The 24058-nt window shown below is 41.5% G+C and overlaps 2 long non-coding RNA genes across 2 annotated transcripts in view; one reads left to right on the forward strand and one right to left on the reverse strand.

Moving 5' to 3' along the window:
- Positions 1–24058, reverse strand: part of LOC142484363 (uncharacterized) — a 116306-nt gene that overhangs the window by 57281 nt on the left and 34967 nt on the right. The window lies entirely within an intron of this gene.
- LOC142488553 (uncharacterized) overlaps positions 803–24058 on the forward strand; it is a 51967-nt gene continuing 28711 nt past the window's right edge. The window contains exons 1-2 of the long non-coding RNA XR_012799487.1: positions 803–935; positions 6899–7018. This is a non-coding gene — a long non-coding RNA (uncharacterized LOC142488553). The remainder of the gene's footprint in view (positions 936–6898; positions 7019–24058) is intronic.

Consider the following 24058-nt stretch of genomic DNA (forward strand, 5'->3'; position numbering starts at 1 on the left):
CATTCAGATACACAAATAATGGTATTCCACGCTCGTGCTGTCTCAGGTGATGATTAAATATAGCCTGGGTCCCCCTGGTCCCCTGTTTGTCCCCTTACCTTTCCATAGGCAGCGGACTCTGGGGAGAGTGCGGGGGGACCCGCAGTAGCAAGCGCAAGCGGCAGCCATTATGTGTATAGCACAGCAGGAGAACTACAAGTCCCAGCAGCCTCAGGGGCTGCAGACCACATGTTGCCAGGCAACCAATAGGGCTGAGAAATGCATGGCATTTAGAATTCTGACAGTTGGAGTTCTGACAGTTATGGGGACTGGCAGTTAGTATGACTGGCAGTTGGAGCTAGGACGAGAAAGGGAGGGTTGGGTCTGGGTGTCAGTGGCATCCAGACTAGGCCAGATTAACCCTTTAGGTCTAAGACAGGCCCCACTCACCTAATCAAATTGTGGCTGCTACAGGGAAACCCCTAGCTAGGGACATTTCCCCTGTAGCTGTATACAGTTGCATCCGGCAAGGAAAGCATGTAGGAATGAAGAGAAAGTATCCGGTGCCACAGCAAACAGCAAATCTGACGTCAGTTCCGAGGATTGTACAAAAGAAGCTTTATTGAGGTAGACACACACTTGAGAAACAGCAGGCTGCAGCACAGCCTCCTCCTCTACGCGTTTCGCGCTATGCTAGCGCTTATACGCTATACTCCCACTTCATCTGGGACGTGAAACGCGTAGAGGAGGAGGCTGTGCTGCAGCCTGCTGTTTCTCAAGTGTGTGTCTACCTCAATAAAGCTTCTTTTGTACAATCCTCTGAATTGACGTCCGATTTGCTGTTTGCTGTGGCACCGGATACTTTCTCTTCATTCCTACATGCTTTCCTTGCCGGATGCACGCTGTGGGAAGTGCTAGCAATGAGCAACGGACCCAAGATGAAAGAGCTGACAGGGGTAAGATTATCTTTCTTTACCCCTGAGCCCCGACTACTATAGTGGTCTCTCCATACTCCGCTGGCCTCCCTTTCAGCCACCTACACTACCAAATGTTAGATTTACACAGCCGGGTGCCTGAGCGCATGACAGCCACACACTCTTATTAGTTAAGTTTACTAAATATCCCCCAGACAGTGCATTATGTAGTTGTTCTATCCTAGTACAGTAGTTTTCATTGTTCTGTATATTTGTACTTGTTTTTACATAAAAGGGTTAGGAATGAACAGCTACATTGAATCACAGTGGATCACAGTGATTTATTAGTGACTTTTGACTTTTCTACTAATGTAAAGGCAAATGATACTCAGGATTCCATGTTTTACGCAAGTTCTCCAAGGATACACCAACATCTCAAACACTTTACAGTGATTAAACTGCAGATATAAAGGCATTAATCAATATGATGAGATACAGTTAATGCGCAGTGAACTTTAATTGAAGCATCACTATCTTGCTTCTCAATGAGGGAACAATTCTGAATGTGTTTCTTGAGTTACTTTGTCTGTCTTACTGCATGTAAATAATGTGTTGCCTCTCCTAGAACACTTCTCCTATACAGAGCGGGGTGGCGGAGGTGCGGGGGGAGAGGGGGGGGTGTTGTGTGTGTGCCTCCATCTGTGATTGAAAAAAATGCTTTTTAAAAATGGGAGCCACACTCAGACCGCGTTATAAGTGTAATATAATTTGTGCATCGATTGTATACCAAACATGCCATTTGAGATGTCTAGTACATGGACCCCAATTTTCAGAGTATTTATTCTACCCCCAGTACTGTCAGCTCTTTTACATTGCCCTGAATTCAATTTGTAATTGCTATATTATGTACCTCAAGCAGGATTTCCAAATATAAGAGAAATACAAGGAAAAAACATGAAAAAAAAACATATTTCCGTTTACTGCCATTTGGATAACGTATGAGTGAGTCCAAAAAAAATCACCATATCAGGTGTGCATTATCCATATTAGAAGTCTTCTTTACCGCAATTTATTTGAGTAAACTTTGACTTTACCATTATATTGACTCAGACAATAATATAGGCTGGTATATTATCATTGGTGTGACCAATTTGATCATTTATATCAATTTGTCTATCAATGCATTATCATAAAAATAAGAACTGAATTGATAGAAATAAGAATATATGCTGATATATTACCAAATTAGTTTGACTAAATTAAGTCATTTACAGCAATCTGTCTATTAATTTTCCTCTGAATAAGAACTGTACTGACAGGGAAAATAATACATGCTGATACATCACTATATTAGTCTGACTAAATTAAGTAATTTACAGCAATTTGTCTATTAATATATTGTTTTTTCCGTGTTTTATCCCTCTATTTCTCTTATATTTGGAAATCCTGCTTGCGTTTGTTCGCCGGAGGACATTTTCCCCTTTTCTGCTTACTGTTTGGAGGGACGTAGAAATCCCTCTTTGGACTCTGGCTGTGGGACTTAAGTATCATCCCATTTGGGACATTTACTTCCTCGTGACTAATTGGTGTGTTTCACTTACATGAGTTTCACCTAATACATATTAATATTTTTTACCCTACATTAGTTTCACATTTAGTGGATAGCGCTGCTATTCCTTTTTTCTAACAAACAACAACCCGCTATAATTTGAGCCCCCGTGATGCAGCACCATATTATATTTAACTATAAATTCTGCACTCCAAATACTTAGTCTACATCACAGAGTGTGGATATTTGAGCCTTATTCTGCCTCCACTTTGGAGTTCTGGGATCAGGTACTAGGTGTAGAAGCCATGCATTCAATTTGTACCCTGTGTTTCATAACTAATATAGATACCAAATGTAACCCATGTCTCTCCCCTCCTCCCACCCCCTCTGAGAGATTTGGCTACTATATGGAGTGTGGTGGTGCATACCTGCTGGCTCACAGTAGATATGAGTCTCCCGCATGAAACAGGAACATTTTATTGTACACTGTAGGCTTCACACAACATATACAGCAACAATCAGTTATTCGGGCCTTCACCCTCAGGATGTTTCTCTGGACAATCACTGCAGGTACAGGGCCCCCACATCTGTCCTTACTCTTCCCTTACTTCCTGGTAGAGTAAGAAGAAGAGTCCCCCACTCCACTCCCCTAAGGGACGAAGTCCAAACTGTACAGGGCCCTGCACAGTTATTCGGGTAGACAAGCCTCTCTCAAGGGTAGAGGCAAACTGGCTAAATCAGGAAGTGCAGCTCCTTAAGTACAGGAAAAGCAGGGGCCAGTCCTGATTCCCTGATTGGACACAAGGCCTTGTTGCACTGCTTCCCCTGTGACTCACTGTAGCTGCATAGGGGTGGGGAAAACCCATGATTACTCCTGGCCTGCCTGCTCTACTAGGGCTTACTCCCAGGAGGAGGGCAGGCTGGTAGCCCAAAACCAGCCAGGGCTACACAAAAATAACAGTTTCATAGACATTATTGACTACTCCCACTAGCCATGCATTTCTATACATCCCATCTCAAAATATTTTAGGCTGTATGAAAAAATATATAGTCAGATATAAAGTATTATTGATTTTAGGAGCAATATTTCTACTTCCCTATATGAGATATATTTGTATGAATTTATCAGATAAAATACAGCATCATTTCACATGCTTATGCCACCTATATAATACAAGTTGCAGCCCCCCTTAGCAACAATAGTTTCTATAAAGTAGGAAGTTTTTATGTGGTACCAAAAGGCAGAGTGACATGCGTACAGTAACAGTATCCAACACAAATTCTGTTGTTACATGGGTTAAGGTAAAGTTGCAGTGTTTTTTTAAATAAAATCTCCCAGCTGCAAAAAAAAACAGCAAAGAAAAGGAAAACAATAATAGGGTGTGAGATGCTTGGGGTAAATGTGACTGCTTTTAATAAAGGTCAAGCGCGCCATTACCCCTACCTGTCAGTAATACATTTGTATTATGTTATATGTGTATATGTATTCTGTAGCCTGGTTCCAGCACTTCAGGGACCAGGGGTTAATTTTGTTTTCAGTTGGGGATGTTGTAAAGTGTGCTGTGATCTTCTCAAGTAACTGTGTTTGGTATTGCACTTCCTTCCCCACCATTCAGGGGCTGGGGTCATATTGCAAGCACCTAGCTAGATGAAATAAGATCAGCTTGTTGTTAGCTGTGAGGTCAGAGTGTTTAGTTGTAAGGTAGATTTAAAGAAAAAGCAGCTTGGGAAGAAGCTGAGAGCAATGGGGAGATGCTACAGAGGATTTTTTTGCAGGGAAGGGAGCACAGGGTAAATCTCTTTAGGGAGATTCCTGCACCTAAGTTTATATGGTACCCCAGTTTCCCAGTTGTAAGTGTATGTGTGTGTGTGTGTGTGTTGATTTACTGTAAATAGTTGTGGATATTTCTTTTTTCAATAAATTAATTTTATAAACTCTGTGCTTCTGTCTGGTGTATTAGTCCTGGTCTCCTGTGACAGGGTGTCTCTGGTGTTTGCACAGCCTTTATATATCACCTGTTGTATAGGGAAGTGTTTTGGGAGGTACAGTACATAAGTTAGGCACCACTCTACTTTCTCTGTTTATCTTTACTTAAAGTCCTACAAATGCTAAGCTTTGAGATTTTTAAACAGATTTGACTTCATTCAGTAAGGTACTTTTCTTGTATTTTAGAAAGTGGAATATTACCAACCCACAACCCAAAGAGAGGGAGGGACCAAGATAAGGAAATAATAATATTTACAATAAAAAGGGGAACTTTATTGTTAATAAATAAAAGGAAGAAAAACAACAATGAAGCGCAAAATGGAACAGATAAATAAATATACCTATAAGCAGTACAATATGTAGTAGCTCTGCAACACTTCATAGACCTATAAACCATGTGATCTCAGATTTAAAATAAATATTGTTAATATTAATTGTGGTAACTACAATCATAATACTATCAAAATAAAACGATAACAGCATCTTATATTAATATTTGCTTAAAGTACTAACTGTACTTTCACTTTAAACATATTGTATACATACATATGTCATTAAAACCTCACAAGCATGCTAAGAGCAAAGATAAGTTCACCTGTCCAGAATTTTCATATAAATGCTGATATTTTAAGGTGCTGTATAGATCTAGATCTTTACTTATTTATCTAATAGCCTCTCAAGCCTGCACTAGCCTCTGTTCAAGTTGGCTGAGACTGAAAGCTGATGTTGGTGGGAGGTGTTGGCTGCAGTCCATCTTTTCTTTGGTCAGCAGTTCTGCACAGGCCAATTGTGTTGACAACTCATTGGCACACGAGGCAATAGAACCTACTTGGCAGAGTAATAACGATCCCCACGCAGTACACAAGAGGATCTCGTCCAACGATGGACCAGATCCATCTGTTACCCCTGGACTTGCTCCACCTCGCTGCCTTCTCATTCTTATTATGTTTTTCTAAGTCAATAACATGTTAATATGTTATACTGTCATTGCCTATGGTCTGTTATATATCCTTCTCTAACTTTGTGTGTGACCCGTTGACATTTTATTTGGGTGTACTTTGTGTCAATTAACTATATATACACACACAAAAGATCACTTATATATCTAGCACTCCAAAAGAAAAAAACTTCTTACCACTTACAGTATTATAAGATTCAGCATTTAATAATATACATGTTAAAATGTCTAATACTGGTGGTGGTACATGCGAAATGGTCGTCGGATATGTAGGGCGTCACGGCTGAGACATCATCTTAGCGTGGCGACATCCTCCCGGCTTAGTATCCATTACGGCTTGTATATGGGGTCACTGTTCCTTTCATGACTTGGTCCGCCGAGACCAGTATCCATTTATATATCTATTTTTATGCTGCATAGAACTGTTCTTATGGCTACAGAGTAGTTGACCTATCTACTAACTATATACCTATTTGAGAGAGTTCGTAGATTGGCTGCTAGTCCAGGCTAATGTGTACTAATCCGATTTGAATACTATGGTATTTCGTTATGTGACATACTCACTAGAGAGAGAGAGATATGCTCTGGCACTTACTTTCGTTACATCAATGCAACACGTACTGGTATTCTTGCTACATTTGTGTCAAAACTGCAGCAGCTCACACTGTTACAACCACGCATAGAGACATTCACTGTCTCCTAACTTATATCACTGAGTCCGCAGTGATATATCTAACCAGACATTTAACCAGGAATAGATGGTTTAGCTGCTTACTTTTACTATTTTCATTTAGAAAGATTCTGACTTTAACTGTGTTATATACTATTGCTACGGACACTAATAATTGTTATGACTGTGCATGTTATAGTCAAATGGATAGACCTATATTGTCTCCAACAGGGTTCTGCGGTACATTTATAGATTCAAGTACATCCTTTTATAGTTCTGTGTTTGTTGAGTTTCATTACTATCAAGCAGGAACTAATTAATACTGTCACAGATAGACATATATTGCCTCTAACATCCAGCATTCAGGACTTATTATACGGCTGCTACGATATATCTAGCCAGCATTTTTCACATTATATTATGCTGCAGCATATTTTAAGGATGTAAATATACCCATTTAGAGTCGTGAATTCATTGTGAATTAACATTTCTCAGCAGGAACTATTTGAGTATTGCCCTAGATGTCAATAAAGAGTTTATTTCACCTACTGGAGGAACATACCATCACTAACGGTTACTCTATTATCCACTCCACTACGGGGAATTTTAATATTGTACATGTGTTTTTAATCTTGTGATTGTGTTTGAATTGAATATGATGTAATAAAATGTTATTATTTTGTTCTTTAGTTCTGATTCCAATGGGTCACTTGACCGACTTACAGTAATATGAACTGGTAGAACCACTGTTGTCTGCATTACTAGTCCCAGCATTGATTGCAAATTTGTGGGGAATATTTATGATCCTTTTTGATATCTACTCTGTTCTACCACCGCATAGGGCTACCAGATGTGGTTGGAGTATATGCAGGAAAAGTGTGAAAGTTTATGAGAAGCTGTGCTGAAGCAGAAAAACGAATACAGACGTGACCTACGCGAGGTACTGATTCTGGAAGAAAAGGTGAATGAAAAGTTTTTACTGATGTTTTGCTGAAGTCCAGGCTGCACAGCGATAGCGAGACGCAATGGCAAAATGCCCATAGGATGTATGGAGTGCGAGGACCCAGGGCACTCGGAAGAGGTGTGTCCTTATGTTCTTGAGTATGAAGACTGTTTGTGTGCATAAGATAGTATATGTTTTGGGCTGGGAACCAGTTTAGCTGGCCAGTGCTATTAGAAAGGGCCACAGCAAAGTTTAGTTAATTTCCCTATAAGGAATAGGTGTTTATTTTATGATTTATTTTGGCCTGAAAGGGACAGGGTTCCTATTGTTTAGTTGTCTACTGGATAATAAACCAATCCAATTAGGCTTAACACTCTGTCTAAGCTTCTTACTGACCTCGTCTACAGGCCGCTCCGTCACAGTACTACAGATATACAGTGTTCTCTGATTACTCTGGGCACTGATGATAGGCTGAAATTTAAGGTCTTGAATTGATAATGCTTCACTTTGACTCCTTCTTAAATGGCGAACCTCAAGAACTTTTTGGGAAATAAGCAGATGAATGCATTTTAAATACTGGTAAGCATCTTTTAAATCGATTGCTGCCATAAAATCTCCCAGACTTAGAATGTTGATGACAGACTTTACAGACTCCTTTTTTAAATGTTCCTTGTGAACATACTGATTTAGTAATTTTAGATCCAGGACAGACCTGAACTCTTGATGCTTTTGGAATCATGAACAAAATACGTTGACTGCATATGTTCCATTCCTTTCTTGATGTTGTGATACCAAGGTTACCATGTCCGTTTTGAATTTGTCTGCTGCTTCTCTTAGTGTTCTCCTTTTGATTGGACACACTGGTGAAGGCATAATGATGAATCTTTCTGCCATTTTTTCTGTGAATTCAATTGAGCAGTCTCTATATTAGCTGATGTACCCAGCGATCTGTCGGTATTCATTGCCACTGAGTAGCAAACTGTTGGAATCTCCACACTATTTGATGACTGGACTGATGTCTGGATTGTTGGTCTCTGGAAGTTTGAGGTACCTATTGATCTTCCGCTTGAAGATCTTCCCCCTAGTCTAGACCTGGTGGATAATAACTGCCCTCTAAAGCTCTTGTATGACCTGAATTCTTTTTTAGACGATCTTGGGCCATGAGAGAAAAAAAAACAATCTGTGGGTCTTGGTCTGTCTCCATTCTCCTTTCTTGGGGTGAAACTTTCTCCTTGTTATCTGTTCATTTTTTCACATGTTTCTCTACTTCTGCTCCGAATAATAAAGAGCCTTCAAATGGCATGGACCAAAGCAAATGGATTCCATAGATGCTTCATATAAGTAATCTATGCCCAGAGGAATCCAAGGGAATAGCTTCAGGATCTGGTCTCTTGAGACATTAGTTGTTAATCCTTCTTCTAATTGCATCATCCATTCTCTCAATAATCTTGTAATGCAGGCTGATGCTATATTTTGATTTTGCATAGAGCACCTGCAGTTGAAAATATTTGTCTCGACTACGCTCTTTTATCCATAGGATCTCAGAAGCTTTTAGCCTTCCTACAGGTACGTCTACTTTTGGAGGATCACCCCATGTCCTGGAATCCACTGAGTTAAAAGGATACATTTGGTTAAATTTTCTTGACAGGAATCGTTTCTTGTCCGAGAGTTTCCCTTCCTCCTGAATCAGCATCTTGGTTGTTGTACTGTATGTACTGGAAACACTCTTGACTTCCTTTGTGAACCCATGAACATATAGTCTTGTTTTCTTATTGGCGCTTGTACTTCTGTTTCCATTAATGCTTTTAACTGCTTTCATGAGTTTGTCAATATCTTCTGTTGCGCAAATTCTTCACTACTTCACCTTATTCTGGGAACTGCTGAGTCTTCCCAATCCGATTCCTGTGATGAGACCGAGTAACGCTTCTGATAGTCTCTTTGTCCATATTAGGTCATAGGTTCTTGCCTTTGCATCAAAGTTCCTGAGGCTGTTTGTATATTTGTGAATTTAACAATAGCAAATATTTGCTGCATTGCTGATTGAAGCCATCCCAGAAAGGCCTGGATTTTCTTCCATCGCCAGTTCTTTTATGCAGGCATTACGCCATTTTTTCTTATACTTGTCAGGTAAAGGTTGTTCGCATCCTGCATAAGTTAAATGTTTAGACTTTGTAATCACTTTCTTGGGTCTAACATTCCCTGCACTGGGTTCTTGAGGGGCTTCAGATCCTGCACTGTGAGGGATTGACATCTGTCGGATACATATTACACCATAAAAAACAGTAATCCCCCCTATCCTGGTCTTAACTGAAAACCAGAGACATAACATAAAACACAGACAAAGCTCAGTGCACATCCAGAAAAACTTATATATGGTACAGTGCCTAAATATACATGTATAAATAACTAATAAATAAAATGGTCTTTTAGTTTAACATTTTGGCCAAATTGTTGTAAGCCCTTGAGCCAAACTTCACGGCAGACCACGTTCAAGGGTCCCTACACTAATATAAATTCTTAATAACCTGTGCATTGCCAGGAAGAATGATTTATAATAAATCTGTCAATATGAGTTGCAAAAGTTCTAAGTCTGATTGAAGCCTTTATTAACCTGTACATTACCAGGAAAAGCACTCTGTAATAGATTTGTCACAATCACACTGCATGCAGGCAAGTTCCCCTAATAGCTGGAGATGCCATGGAGTGAGCTTTTAACCATTTAAATGTGGGAGGGAGTGAGCTTCAATTGGATAGGAGGTTGCCACCCTCCAAAACAGCCAAGACTAGCTGCACAAGAATTATAAAACATACAGAACACCTACAAGCTCAAATTGAACCCCAAAAATACCCACAACATATATATAAGCATATAAGTTTCACAGAGGAGTGCTACTGAGCATGGCAATTTATATTTAAAACCAGAGACATAACATAAAACACAGACAAAGCTCAGTGCACATCCAGAAAAACTTATATACGGTACAGTGCCTAAATATACATGTATAAATAACTAATAAATAAAATGGTCTTTTAGTTTAACATTTTGGCCAAATTGTTGTAAGCCCTTGAGCCAAACTTCACGGCAGACCACGTTCAAGGGTCCCTACACTAATATAAATTCTTAATAACCTGTGCATTGCCAGGAAGAATGATTTATAATAAATCTGTCAATATGAGTTGCAAAAGTTCTAAGTCTGATTGAAGCCTTTATTAACCTGTACATTACCAGGAAAAGCACTCTGTAATAGATTTGTCACAATCACACTGCATGCAGGCAAGTTCCCCTAATAGCTGGAGATGCCATGGAGTGAGCTTTTAACCATTTAAATGTGGGAGGGAGTGAGCTTCAATTGGATAGGAGGTTGCCACCCTCCAAAACAGCCAAGACTAGCTGCACAAGAATTATAAAACATACAGAACACCTACAAGCTCAAATTGAACCCCCAAAATACCCACAACATATATATAAGCATATAAGTTTCACAGAGGAGTGCTACTGAGTGCTACTGGCCAAAATGTTAAACTAAAAGACCATTTTATTTATTAGTTATTTATACATGTATATTTAGGCACTGTACCGTATATAAGTTTTTCTGGATGTGCACTGAGCTTTGTCTGTGTTTTATGTTATGTCTCTGGTTTTAAATATAAATTGCCATGCTCAGTAGCACTCCTCTGTGAAACTTATATGCTTATATATATGTTGTGGGTATTTTGGGGGTTCAATTTGAGCTTGTAGGTGTTCTGTATGTTTTCTGGTCTTAACTGATTCAGAAGATTTCCCCTCTGAATCATTTCCCTTCCATTACTTGCCATCAGACAGTAGTTGCGGGGTTAATCCTCTCAGAAACTGCTTCTCTGCACTCTGTGTTTCCAGCATCTGTCTCCTCTGTCATCGTTTGTCTGCCAGCTGATTCTGCTTTTTAAAATGCCCGCCGACCACGTGGTGCACACCGATCCCATTGTGCACGTCACACCGGAAGTGACATCAGCCACTGTGCCAGCGGTGCCTCCGAATGATACTACACTGCTCATGTGGTCTCAGCAATGCAGCCGACTCCTCCCGGTCGCTTGGTGATGCGATGTCAGACCTTCCTTTCTACACCCAATGGCCTCTTGCACCACCCACGGACGCGGTATCCTCTTTTGTGCAAGCTCCTACCACTAGGTAGGACAGGAAAAAAACACTATACAGGTAAAGAGGGAGGTGCCCTATATACAGTAGGGCATGTGCAAGTTGATCTTGTCCTACCTCTGGAGGTAGAGCCTACTAGCCATGGTCCCATGGTGCTGCCAGATGGACGGAAAGGAAATGACAGATAAAAAAATAAGTAATGATTTTATTATAAAATGTTCTTTTAGTTTTCAATAAGAATAGATATTCATAATACAACACCCTTGATAAATTATGCGTTTTTTGTTTGGACAACCTAGTTGTTGGGTCCTTTACTCTAAATGCTTATCCTTCCTATGCATCTACATGATAAATATGTATTTTTGTTGGCCAAGTGATGGCTGTGAAAACCATGAGAACAATATTCCAAAAACAATATTATCAGATGATGTCATTCATTTGGTATTTTCTACTTTTATTGTTATTATGCACAAATAATTGGCAAAATATAGTGCTAATCAAATACAAATGTGGCTAGTTGCTTTTAGTCTTCATTATTTTAAATGGAAATAAGTAACAAAAGCTTTTAAAAGAAATGACCATTTAGTTTTAAGCAACAGAAATCTTTAACAGTCAGTGTGCCGAACCAGGTAGTTACAGCAATTATGCCTCATAGAACCAAACATATAAAAAAAAGTTGAAAATGAAAAAAACAACTAGAAACATTCATGGGAAGGTAACGTTATAACATTTATGTTAAGCTCAATCACAACTGGTTTAGATGATTCAGCAAATATTCCTAATTTTTTCCTGTTTGTGATTTATATAGAACTGTACAAACCGGGACATTCAGTGGATTTAATGACAAGGCTTCAAATATTTTTTTATTTTGTATAAGTAAAATCAAATAATGAATAGCTGGAATGTTTAGTCCTGAAAAGCAATGTATATGTTTGGGTGAAACTGGAAGTTGGAAGCTGCTCTTTAATGATTAAACTAACTGAAGGTCTTTGGCAGTAACATGATAAATGATTTATCTGTAAATCTTTGGCAACCAAAAGTTTGCTTTTTGTTGTTTTACGTCTACCTCTGTAAGGGCACAGGCTAAAGCAGTAATGCAATATACTCAATACAAAGTTTCAAATGTCGGCGAAAAAGGTCATATAAAAAATTACACAAATTCTAAATATTTTGCCTTGTTTGAAGGTAACAAACATGCTTGTGTCTTTATTTAAACCATATTTAAAAGTAGCAGAAGTTGTTACATCACATTCACTTTAACAGCTACTCATCATTTTCCAAATGTTAAACTTTCTTCCACTGTCCCATTCCCAAAGAATAACCATCGTGCATTTTGCTAGAGCTTAGCTACATACATAAAAGTAATAACTCTGTTAGGGCGTTATTAGACGTCTTATTTCCATCATAAACATAAGTGATCCTTTCAGAACCTGAACTTGCAAAGCAAGTAGGAATTCAGCTTTAATCCATCTTTTCAACATCATTCTCAATCTAATAAAATAGACACAATTTACTTAAAGGTCATGTCCCTTATTTCTACTTTCTCCTACCATATACACAGTTGCCCTAAATTGCTTTTTCCATTTGGGTCATAACAATATAGGGACGCTTGTCTATACCCCTGCAATATATTTCCTTTATTTGTAACCACATATCATGATTTCTCCCTAACCACTTAAGTGCTCTTGAAGGACCATGATCCTTTATTAGACTACCCCAACTCTCTGCTGCTTTTAAACCAGTTGACCTATTATTCTATTTTATGGCAGCAATTTTCTTGACCTCTTTGTTTTCATTTTTTATAGTTCTCCAATTACTTCACCCCTCCGTATTTCTTATCTTTATATCTCTGTCTTCCATCACAGCACCTAAATGTGCTAAGTATACTCTTGGCACAAGAATCTTTCATTTTCTTTTCTTATCCTGGTCACATACTTTACTGTGACATTTTCTACTGGTTTTCTATTTTGAAGGAAAAATAATATGAAACATTTTTCAATGGTTCCCACAAATGTCTCATTGTTATTTTCAATAGACTTATTTACAACCCAAATCACTACAATATTATTGCAATATGGATTTTATACTCTGTGATATTTGTTATTCTGCTTTTTAAAGTTCAGTTGTTGGACATCATTTTTAAGCAAATTATCATAAAGCAGCAGTCCATTTCCTCCCATTCCCCAAAAATATTATTTTTTTGTTTACAGTATCTGATTGGAGGGTCAACCAAGAAAGAACCACTGATTGTTGCTTTTTAATACATCGTGAAACAAAAGTGTACTAGTAATGACATGTTTATTGGATTATATCTGGGCGATTAATGTGTTTTTACCAAAATCTGGCACCTATAAATATTTTAAACTTAATTTCAAAGTTAGTTTATAAACACAGTGACCTGAGACTTGAGAGAGGTTTGGTTTCCTCTGGCTACTCCCTTTATTCTAATGTCATGGTGTGTTCAGTGAGTTCTTGTGCAGGCAGAGCTCCTGTCTCTCTTCCTCCCCTTGTCTTTTTGGGCCTTCTGATTAAGACAGACTTAGAGTAAATAAAACACTTGATTGACAAACTCTCCCCCCATTTAGAGGCCCCTTAAAAAGGCAAATTCTAAATAATTCCAGAGTAACAAAATAAATCAGATTTTTGCCTTAAGCATGATTAACATTGATTAGGGGAGCTAGTTGGATTGATAACTTGCTCACCAAGGGTTGTTTTTAGGCCAGATATGTGGGACTGCAGCATTAAACATAAGAGGTGCTAAGATTCAGTGCTTCTGCTTTTCTGCAGTTCCAATATATATTGACCCTTTTGCAAGAATGTTTTCCTTTCTAACTCCACACAAACAAGATTTATTAAACTGGTTGAGCTAAGGCAGGGGTGTGCAAACTGGGGTGCGTGGGTTTTTCAGGGGGGAGTGCAGCATTTGCAGAGGGCCCACGCTATTCCAAGGCATTTAAATTAAATGCCGGGGGAGGCGTGAGGCCTCTGCAACTTCTTTTACCTGCTCTCAGCAGGCTCTTCGGTGACGCGTCGCCATGACAACACGGCGTCAAATGACAACGCAATGTCACATAACGTTGTCATGTCATATGACACCGCTGAAGCCTGGGAACAGGTGCGGTGGGGCGGAGCGCAGACAGGGGGGCGCGAACTGAAAAGTTTGTGCACCCCTGAGCTAAGGTATAGCACTATTAAGTATGGATTAATTAATTATCTTCTGCCATGGTTGTTGTGTCTTCTCCCCTACCAACTGATAGTCTAGATTCCATCTACTCATATCCTTCAAACAATTCATGTTTAATTAAAATTATTTGTCTTCACAATTAAGATGTAATTCCCATGTACACACATTCCACAGCTCATTCTTATTCTGCTGTAAATTTCCATAAATCCCCAGTGTTTTATGCAGACCTGTCTGAGACATGAAATATACCCACAAGTGGTATTTTATTTGATGTTCTCCGTTTAAAGCATAGAGGCCGCTAAAAATCTCCACCCTTTTAATCAGCAAGTTTGTTGCTCTCTGAAAGTTACAGGGGAATTCCTGCACATCTGAAGCTTATTCCAGCTCAAGCCTCTTTCTCTTAACACACTCTGCTCAGGACCAGCAGAGCAGTGTTCAAATGATTAGGTGGCACTACCTGGATTCATCAGTATCCCAGCCACAAACATCTATTGCACTTTGTCTCCAGAGGAGATCACAACCCAGTTGCACCACACCACACCCTGGACTTGCCCAATTCAGCAGACAAAGGGCATCAATAGGGTGCTTGCCACCTGCTGTTTGTCTGCTGTTTGTTGCTGCCCATATGATTGGACTGCAAAGTAAAATTATGGCTATTCCTTCACATCATCTCTGCACTTCACTTCCCTGTTCTGTTTACTTTTTCTGCGTACCCTAACAATCTCCTTAACCACCCCACCCCCAATAGCTCTCAGGCCACTTCTCCCAAAACTTCTCAGTTTCACATATCATTTACCCTGTATGCAGCCATGAACTCCACCTCCTCCTCAACCTGCCAAGCGTACCAACCAAAAATATCCTGAAAATCCCATCCCTGCCACCACTATCTTTCGTTACTTCTAATGCTTTATTGTGACATATCACCAAACTCTGGTCCCACACATAAGGTATACCCAACTTCACTGGACCTCCTCCCACTTTCCTGCTTAAAATGGAATGCTTGATCAGTCTGCAACAAAGTTGCTGTTCACAACCTTTTTCTCACTAATTCTTTCAACCTCCTAGCCACCAAAAGACATGGCTCACCTCATATGATACTCCCTAACCTGCTACATTGTTTTATAGTGGCCTCTCCTTTAGTCATACCCCCGACCAGGAAACAGACATAGCAGAGGAGTGGGCATTATGCTTTCTTCTTGATTCACTTTAAGCTATACACCTTTGTCCTTCACTCTCATTTTCCTCATTAAGCACACACTATCCATATTTTCTCCCCTGGCACTTTCCATGTTGCGGATATCTACTGTCCCCCTGGATCTACCTCCACTTAACTCCACAAGACACTTGTGGCCTGGCTCCCACACTTTCTTCCCCCACACTCATTTTAGGTCACATTTATATTCCAATTGACAATCCTAATGTTCCAGCTGTCTCATCTCCTTAACCTTTTCCTTTTTGTCACTCACTTGACCTTGTGTTTTCTTGTTTCTGCTCTCTAAATTCTCTACCACACCATACCCTCTCTCTGATCACCATCTCCTCTCCCTCACTCATGCCCCCTCCCCAACTTCTTATCACATCTACATTAAAGGAACTTACACAACATAGACATTTCTCAGCTATGTAGCTCTCTGAAAACCCTAATCTATCCTCTAACTACCATACACTGCCCTTCATATACAATAGTTCTCTCTGTAGTTTACCCTTGACCATATTACTCCTACAACTTCTCACTGCTACCGTCCCATCAAACATCAACCATGGCACCACAGAAAAACACGATACCTCCAGAGGTACTCTCAGTGTCGAACGTCAATGGAGGAAATCATGCTCTGCAGAAGATTTCATGCACTACAAATTCATTCGCTATGTCTATAATCCTGTCCTATCCCTTTCTAAATAAAACAACTTCTTCTCCCACATATCAACCATCTCCTTCAATTCACAACACCTGTTTTTAACTTTCATCTCTAGCCTTTGCCCACCAATGCCAGTTTCCAATGTACTTCTCTTGCAGCTCAAGACATCGCTAACCACTTTAAATATAAAGTCGATGCTATTTGGCATGACATAGCATTTTGTCCAGTCCCATCTACACAAAAAAGCCCCCACCATGCTCACGAAGCAATCCTCAGCTTCTTCCAACCAGTTGCTGAGGAGGAAGTCTCCCGTCTTCCCTCCTCATCCCCCTCTACAACTGCACTCTAGATCCTATTAAACTCACATTCACTCTCCTCTGCAATTATTCCTACACTAACTCATCTCTTCAACCCCTCTCTGAACATAGGTTAATTTGCTTCATCCTTCAAGCTTGCTTCTGTTACACCCATCCTGAGGAATCCTTCTCTCAATCCTGCTTTCAATTCCAGCTATCGTCCAATCTCTCTTCTACCATTTGCATTCAAACTTCTTGAACAACTCATTTATAACCACATGCTGGATGTTCTCTCTTCTAACTCTCTCCTTGAAATATCAGTCCTAACCACTCCACTGGAACACCCTTAACAAAGTCACAAATGACCGACTTAAGGCCAAATATCAAGGGCAATTTTCCCTACTTAATCTTTGAACCTTCGTATTGCTTTTAATACCATTGACCACCCCTTCCTCCTGCACAGCCTCCACTCCATTGACCCCTGTGACACTGCCCTCTCTGGTGTATATCTTACTTAACTGATTGCATTTTCAGTGTTTCCACTTCTGTCACATCATCCTCATGACTCACAGTTCCTGTACCCTAGGAGGCTCTGTTTTAGGACCTCTACTCTTCCTTTACACCTCTTCCCTTGGTAAACTAATACAGTTGTAGCCCCGGTCCCCTCTGGCTCCCAGAGACCCCCTCCTTTGTCTCAGCGCGGTTGTGGGTGCCGCCGGAGCCAGCGACAGACCCGCCGGCTGTTTCCAAAGGTGGGGGCTGGAGCAGGGAGAGTTCTGAGCCTCAGGAGGCTTGGCGGCGCACCCGGCTAGCAGGGGCCGCCATGATGGTTTGCGCGCACGTGCGCAGTGGTCGCGCATGCACAGTGATGTGCGGGAGTTGCGGCGGCCATTCCAAATTCGCGCATGCGCAGTGCAATCGCGCACGTGGCCCCAATGTTACAGCAGCCTCCACGGGACTACAACTCCCATGAGGCCTAGGGAGGAAAGCCCCAGGTGACCCAGAACAGCCAATAGGGCTCAAGGATTCAGTTGCTTTTAGATACGTTTCGCGGGCTTGGCAGTGTTCAGTTGGAGCAGGGAGCTGGTGAGTGAGGGTGCAGGGGAGCAGTAGCCCCTTGCACTAGGCCAGATAACCCCCCAAAGGACCCAGATAACGGTTACCCTTGCCCCAGTTTGTTGGTTGCTTCAGGGACAGGCCTTAGAGAAGGAGATCTGCCCCTTTAGCTATTTGGTTAAGTAAAGATACACTCTGTGGCCGGCAGCCTGATTTCTGGGTCTGGGCTCAGACCCCTCTATATATAAAGACTATCTTCTCAGAGACTTATATATATATAGACTATCTTCACGGAGGCCGAGCCAAGCAGTGACTCCGGCCTGCCGGCTGCAGATGGATCCCCACCAAGGTACTGTACAGACGGTGCGGAGCCGCGTGATATTATCCACGCCGGAATTCACCCCAAGCGTAGGAGGACATCACGTTGGATCAGGCGGATCCAAACCCAGTTTAATAGCGGCACCAGTGGGCTGGAGCCCCGGGCAGGTACCTTTAGTAGTGCACTAACACTTCAAGGGATAGCGCTATCTCCAACACATTGAGTGGGTGTGGACATAAAGGGACATCAGGGGATTGGTGCCCAGCACCCAAGTACTTTGGAGGAGGGAATATTTATGGTGATGTGTGCACCCGGTGCACTTCTATGTGTATGGCTATATGCATTATTCTGTGTGGTACAGGTACCGAAGTTATTAGTATTAGCAATAGTAAACAGTTATTAGCATACACTGTGTGCGTGTTTTATTATTGTGGTTTCTGTAAGAGGACCATCCCACTAAGGTGGGAGCCCTTACAGGTGGAGGCGCTGTGTTCAACGAATGATCAGGTAACCCGAGGCTCCCAGTGGCCTTCTGTGAGCCTATCAGGTAACGCACCACACCCGGTAACACAATTGTATTTCCCCACATGGTCCCCATCTGCAATAGGGGGGGGGGGGCAAAAGGTGTTACACAGTCATTTTGTTTTCACTATCACCTGATATATAAGTGAATTGGGTTCCAATCCAGTAAAGACTTAGGGCAGCCTGAGCAACCACTCCGTCAATAATCATAGCCAGTGATAACCCCAACCAGATAGATCAAAGTTAATGAATGAATGAATAATTGCCACAATGGCCATAAGCTACTCACTTCACCCGACCTGGGGAGCGTATATTCCGACCTCCGAGAGCGTGCAATCTCCACAATGCAATAGAAGACCTGGAGAAGAGGAACATGGAAAGCACTGCTCCAATAGCAAAAAACAGGGATCCAAACAGAAAAAGTTGATGACAGGTAATTTATTCACAAACCGGAATCAATAGCAACATTTAATTGCACAAGGGTAGTCCTCTGACCTGTTTCACGTACAGGGCGCTTTTTCAAAGAGTGACTAACCTCACTGATGTGCTATTTGTACACTCTAGGCTGATCCATTGGATACATCCAACCAAAAACTGAACCAATCAGAGCACCACCAGGTAAAATTCCAGGTGTGTCATAATAGCACATTAATCGCTGAATGCAAACGGTGGACCAACCTAGAGTGCAAAAAAAAATATCTCGATACAAAATAAGGGAGCTTTTTAAAATAAAGATACTTAAAATAAATACAAAGTATCTATACAATGTATAATAGAAAAGATGCATACATGACAAAAAAAAAAAGCACAAATTTTGCAGATTGCTGCCTAAGATTGAGCAAAAGCAATATGATGACAAATACATGGTGTGGCAAATGGCTCCCTTTATGCAGCGCTGCCGTTTGCCCAGGCTCTTCGTGACACAGTCTTCTCTTGTTAGGAGTCCAACTCACATGCATATCCCTATCTGCAATATTGGCTGGCTAAGCCAGTTACCAACTTTAAATAACACAGAGAGATAACATTGAGTCCTTAACTGTCAGATGGGGACAGCGTCCCAATAGATCCTCAGTTGCTGTAACATGTGGGGGCCGTCTACCCCAAACTGGATCCGGGGGAGAAGTTTCCTCACAGCCTCCAGGCTCAAAGAGAGAGACTGGAGCAGAAAACCTCACTGCAATATATTCCTGTTCCTTAATTAGGAGAGCAGGTGAGGGAAACCAGAACCATTGTAAAGTCTGTTATGGATTTCCTATCCACCAGCCTTAGTGACTGAATCTGTGGAAAGGATCACTTCCATACTAAGTCTGCACTTTCTTCTATAAATCAGACAGAAAGCTTCCCACTATCCTGGGACCATGTCACAATGGTTACAAATACAGAGTTACATTAAGTGAACAGGGTTATATATTATATACAAGACATTGCATGCACAGTTAAAGATAATACATGTTACATGCCTATAACAGGTACAGACCAGGTTAAAATGTAAACCAGCTTTAGTTTTGAAAGAACTTAGACTGGTGGCCGTGTGGGAGTCTACGGTAGATTGTTCCAGTTGTGGGGTGCATGGTAAGAGAAGGAGGAGCGGCCGGATACTTTGTTGAACCTTGGGACCATGAACAGTCATTTAGAATCAGATCTCAGATGATAAGGGCTGCATGTGGCAGGGGTAACTTATACTCAAAATTTAATAATATTAAATAATGTAGCACAAAGGTGCAGAAAACTGTGTGCTAGTGCTCAATTATATAATATATATGTATGAATCATACATTTCTTTTTTGTTTCACACTTTTTTATTGAGATTTTGCAGGGAAAAACATACATGATAATATATCTCCAATCTAGGTAGAGGGAGGCAGACCGCCACGACACATGGCAATATGCCGAGTGGAGGAGGCATGGCGCAAGTGATTTCAGATGAAGCGTTTTCCTCCCCAGATCTAATGGTCATACCCCCTTGCCGCGCACCCCCCAGCCGGGCGGGCGCGCATCCAAGGAGCCAGGTCTGTTTCCCTTTTGGTATGTGAAAGAGGTTGATAGAAAGTTGGACCAAGTGGGGAAGAAACAGAAAAAGGAGAAGAAGAAGAGAAGGGGAAGGGGTGGGAAGTGAAAGGGATGAGTGTGGGGAGTAGGATGCGGGGGGAGGAGGCAACCCCCCCCCCCAACCCCGGCCAATTTCCAGGACACTTCTTGAAGACGCCAACATCCAGCGTTTTTGGGTTTAGTCGTAGGGCCATTCGTCCCAGATTCTGTTGAATTTAGCAACATCTTGTTTCAAAAGAGCTGATAGCAGCTCCATTGATCTGACCTCCCTTATTCTGGCTAGCACCTTTTTTTTGCTAGGCGGTTTGATCTGCTTCCATTTTGCAGCTATTGCGCAGCGAGCTGCAGTTAGGATGAATGATATCAGTTTTTTGGATGAGTTTGGGAGATCCTCCATAGGTTTTGCTAATAAGAATGTCAGTGGACACAGCTGGACCTCCAATCCTAACATCTCCTCCACCAGGGAGTGAATCATACTCCAGAACATCCGAATACCCAGGCACGTCCACCAAATATGTACCAGGTCTCCCTTCTGGCCACAGCCCTTCCAACAGAGGTCGGACAAACTCAGGAAGACCTGGCTCAGCCTACTCGGGGTGAGGTACCAGTGGAATAGAATTTTGTAGATATTCTCTTTAATAGTGGTGCAAATTGATGTTTTAGCTGCTGCTTCCCAAATGTCCTCCCAGTCATCTCTATCTATCTCTAGATTGAGGTCCTCAGTCCATTTTAACATGTAGCTATGGTTGACGGGTATCAAGGATCGTGCTAACCCCTCATATAGTCCTGAGATCAAACCCTTCCGATACGCCCCTACTGCGCACCGCTTCTCAAAGTTAGTGGTTTTTCAAACTTAGAGTTGGGAGCTACTCCCATCAGGAAGTGTTTGATCTGCAGGAAGCTGAACATAGGGAGGACTACTGGGTGGTGTTTCTTCTGTAATTCAGAGAAAGACATGAGCTTTCCCCCGACTATCAAATCGGAAGCCTTTGTTATACTGGCATTTTTAAATTGTGTAAAGTCCCTGGGGTTGCAACCCAGGGGGAAATTCGGGTTGCCGAATAGATTAGTGTTTTCTGAAGGGGAAGACGTTAAACTATATGTAGTTTTAGATTTGGACCATATCCTCCACGTGCATCTCATAGCTCCCAGGCTTGTCTTGCCCGACACTTTCTCCTCTCCCCCCCCCCTGACAACAGTAGGGCCGGGAGAGCGAATGGAGAGACGTAGGAGGACTTAATCTCCAACCAGCAGCAGGACGCTGGGTCATTGTTCCAAGTCACCGCCTGTTTTAAATGGGCTGCTATGTAATATTTAAGTATATCCGGTACTCCCAGGCCTCCACACTCCTTAGGTGCCGTCATGATTGACCTGGCTACTCTAAGCTTTTTATCGTTCCATATTAATTGGAAAATTCTGTTTTGTATATTTTTCAGGTCCGCGACTGGGACATGGATCGGCAACGTCTGGAATAAGTAGAGCAGTCTTGGTAGAATGTTCATCTTTACAGACGCCACTCTTCCTAGCCACGGAATTTGGTGTTCATTCCAGCTCTGGAGATCCTTTTTAATTTCCGCGAACAGCGGGGGGAAGTTGTTTTTATACAACGCTCCATAGGAATTCGCAATTTTGATCCCAAGATACTTAATATTATTGGAGCTCCATTTGTAACTAAAGTTTGCTTGCAGGAGTTTTACTTCTGAGGGTGTCGGAGAGAAATTCAGGGCTTCAGATTTGTCGCTATTGATTTTATACCCCGACACCTGGCCAAATTTTTCAAGTTGGGACTGAAGGTTGGGAAGGGTCATCAAGGGGGAGGACAGGGATAAAATCACATCGTCCACGAATAGTGAGATCTTATACTCCCTCTCTCCTATCCTAATTCCATTTATATTTTGATCTTTTCGGATTGTTGCTGCCAGGGGTTCGATCGTTAGGGCAAAGAGGAGTGGGGAGAAGGGGCAACCCTGTCTTGTACCGTTCCTTATTTTTATGGGGACTGAGCTTCCACCCGGGAGCTTCACAAATACTGATGGGTTCTGATATAGTGCTTTGACCCCCTCTAGAAAGGGTCCACTGAAGCCAAATTTGACTAATGTTTGAATCAGAAAATCCCATCTTATTCTATCAAATGCTTTTTCAGCATCTAAGCTCAGTAAGCAAGCTTTCATTTTTGAGAGATGCACGTGGTCGACAATATTTATAATTTTGCGAGTGTTATCCGAGGCTTGTCTGCCCAGAATGAATCCCACCTGGTCTTTGTGGATCAAACTCGGTATTATTGGGTTTAACCTGTTAGACAATATTTTACTATAAATTTTTAGGCCCGAATTAAGAAGAGCAATTGGTCTATAACTACCACAGTTCAACGGGTCTCGTCCCTCTTTATGGATTATCGCTAGGTTCGCTGAGGACATCGAGGGAGGAATCGCTTCCCCTTCCATGAAAAAGTTGAGAAGTGCTAGAAGCTGAGGGGCTAGCACCGCCTTAAACTTCTTATAGTATAAATTGGAGAAACCGTCTGGGCCTGGGGTCTTATTTGTTTTTAACTGTTTTAAAACTTCCACTAATTCCTCATTTTTTATTTTTTCATTCAATTTGAGGACGGTTTCTTCCGGGAGGGCCGGTAGGCTGCACTCCTCTAGATATTTTGAGATAGCCGTCAACCCAGACTGAGCGTTTTGGGGGGGATTCAAGTTATATAATTTTGTGTAATAATCCGAAAATTCTTGGGCAATTTCGTTTTCCTTAAAGGTTTTGAATCCAGCTTTCGTTCGAATTGCTGTAATTTGGGATTTTACCCTTAGACCTCTAAGTTTATTGGCCAAAATCCGGTCTGCCTTATTGCCTTTATCGTAAATCCTTTGCTTTGTCCACCTTAACGCCCGTTCTACCTCCTCAAATTGGACGGTTCTTAATTCCGACCTTGCTTTGTCTAGCTTTTTATATAATTTTTTTGTAGGTTTGGTTTTGTGTTCGGTCTCCAGCACTCGAACTCTCTCTAGTAGTTCCTTATAGATTTTCTCCTTTTTTTTTCTTTTGGTAGAATGCTATGGAAATGAGGGAACCTCAAATTGTTGCCTTATGGGTTTCCCACAGCATGGCCGGAGAGTTCACTGAGCCCTTGTTTATAACAAAGTATTCAGAATTTTTTTGGGAAATCGAATCTACTACTTCCGTGGAGTTTAGTAAGGAGTCATTTAGTTTCCACTGATATCGGGAATTTTTCGGGAAGGGCAAAGAGAGCAGCATATCGATGGGGGCATGGTCAGACCAGGAAATTGAGCCAATATTTGACTGGAGGGACACCTGGAGAACATCTCTGGAACCTAGGAAAAAGTAAATCCTCGAGTAGGTCTGATGTGGGTTAGAGAAAAACATAAAGTCTCTCTGTCCCTGGTTCTGGGACCTCCAGATGTCGAACAGAGAGAAATCTTTCATGACATCTCTAAGGCTCTCAGCACCAAGGAGAGTGGACCTGGGAGGTTTGGTACCCTGGGCACTTCCTCTATCGAGGTCTGGGGAGCTGATCATATTGAAATCTCCTGCTATTAAAACTGACTTGTGTTGGTTTTTACTCATGATCTCCAGAACTGTCCTGATGAATGCTATCTGGCCCTCGTTAGGCGCGTATATGT

Source organism: Ascaphus truei, chromosome 2, assembly GCF_040206685.1.
Source record: "Ascaphus truei isolate aAscTru1 chromosome 2, aAscTru1.hap1, whole genome shotgun sequence".
NCBI classification, from domain to species: Eukaryota; Metazoa; Chordata; class Amphibia; order Anura; family Ascaphidae; genus Ascaphus; species Ascaphus truei.